The 2,030-nt window shown below is 41.7% G+C and overlaps 1 pseudogene; it reads right to left on the bottom strand.

The window, feature by feature from the left end:
- Positions 1–229: 229 nt before the first annotated feature.
- LOC136122861 (glycine cleavage system H protein, mitochondrial-like) lies at positions 230–750 on the bottom strand (annotated as a pseudogene).
- Between the last annotated feature and the right edge of the window lie 1,280 nt (positions 751–2,030).

Raw genomic sequence — 2,030 nt, forward strand, 5'->3', positions numbered from 1 at the left:
TCTGAGTATTATAACTGGAGACTAACCTAAAAATCACAGGCTGTTGTGAAAAAGATGCATAGTGTTTATGTGAAATCATTAGGAAGTTAAGGGGTATTTTCTTCAGGCAACATTGTTGCAAGTAGTTTCTTTTGCTAAAAGTTGCTTTTTAAAAATCTATCCACCACTAATTTAACACAACTATACTAGATTAAGTTGTTTCAAACTAGTTTATTTAGGGGTTCCATTTTCACTCCTCAATAGATTTTATGTATTTCTCATATACTTTTTCACTCATTAGTTCATCTAGTTCTGAAGGGTTACTGAGTGTCATCTTGATCAGCCAACCATCTTCATAACAAAGTCTGTTGACAAGTTCTGGATTTTCTGCTAGAGCTTCATTAATTTCAGTTACTTCTCCTGATAGAGGAGAATAGAGTTCAACAGCAGCTTTCACACTTTCCAAAGCAACAAATTCCTCTTGTTTGTTCAATTTTTGTCCCAACTTCAGGCAGACTACAGTAAACAACACCTCCCAAAGCTTCCTGTGCAAAATTGCTGATTCCCACTGTTCCAACACCGTTTTCTGTTGTTACGCATTCATGTTTGTCTGAATTTACGACCCGACAGCAGAACGGGACCGGTGTGCAGCGCCCGGACGGCGCCCGCCCGCGGTCCCCAGGGCTGTGGCGGGCAGGGTGCGTTGGGCGCAGAGATGGCGCGCAGGCTGCAGACTGCAGCCTGCACGCTCCGCGCCACTCGCAGCGCCATGTTCGCAGTGGAAGTGATGTTTTTGATTGCATATGAGTTGGGGTTGGAAGTTCTTAGGGTAGAATATCAGAAGTGGGTGAATCTTTGAATTAATCGATTTCTGAAGGCAAGTGTTGATGTCAGTGAGGGAAGGTTGTAGACGAATAAGGGAGTGTTATGTGAATCACAAGATGGTCTTGCTTGTAATTGTATAGCTAACGGGCTCAGGTGTTCTAGTTCTCACCTACATACTGTATTAGTCTGGGTTCTCCAGAGAAAATGTGTGTGGTATATATTTTTATTATAAGGAACTGGCTCATGTGGTTATGGAGGCTCAGAAGTCCTAAGACCTGCAGGAGGCAAGCTCGAGACCCAGGAGAGCCAAAGGTATAAATTCCAGTCCTAGTCTGAGCCTGAAAACAGAAGACAGATACCCTCAGTCAGAGACAGCCAGAGAGAGAGAGAATTCTCCCTTATTGCTCTTTTTTGTTCTATTCAGGTCTCCAATTGGATGAGGCCCACCCCACCCCTCCCACATTGGGAGGGCAATCGGCTTTACTCAGACTACCAATGCAAATGTTAATCTCATACAGAAATACTCTCATAAACACACCCAGAATGTTTAATTGGATATCTGGGCACCTGTGGCCCAGTTAAGCTGACACATAAAACTAAGCATCACACACACCATTTTGTAATGAACTACACATTTCTCTGCGACTTTTTGGTGACATGAATTGTGACTTGCTAATAACTAACATTGCAACTATACAGTTGACCCTCCATATCTAGGGATGCATCCATTTATATAAGGGACTTGAGCATCTGCAGATTTTGGTATCTGTGGGGAGTAGGTAGCAGCTGTCCTGGAACCAAGCCCTCACAGATACCTAGGGATTACTGTATGTAGAAGGGGCTTAATACATGTTTATTAAAGAGTGAATGAACAAATGAATGAAAAGAAGTTGAAAGAAGGCTCTGGCGTAGCTTAGATTGGGGCTGGGTAAGTGTGGAGCTTGGTGGAGGTTGAGGTTTTGCCTTATAGCAATTTCATTTCATTATCTTTTAAGGAAGGGAGAACCTTTCAAAATTGCTCCATTTAGTGTTGCTTATTGGAATAAATGTGACATTCCAAAGTTGATATTCCTTAATAGCTGTGATTAGCATATCTGAATACTTCTCAGAATACTCTGAAGCATTTTTCTTTTGTTTGAAGTTTCGTTACAATTTCGACTGGTAGTTTGGAGAAGCCAGGCTAGAAGTTTTATTCTTATCCTTCTTGCTATTTGAAACATCATTGT

Source organism: Phocoena phocoena, chromosome 4 (assembly GCF_963924675.1).
Source record: "Phocoena phocoena chromosome 4, mPhoPho1.1, whole genome shotgun sequence".
NCBI classification, from domain to species: Eukaryota; Metazoa; Chordata; class Mammalia; order Artiodactyla; family Phocoenidae; genus Phocoena; species Phocoena phocoena.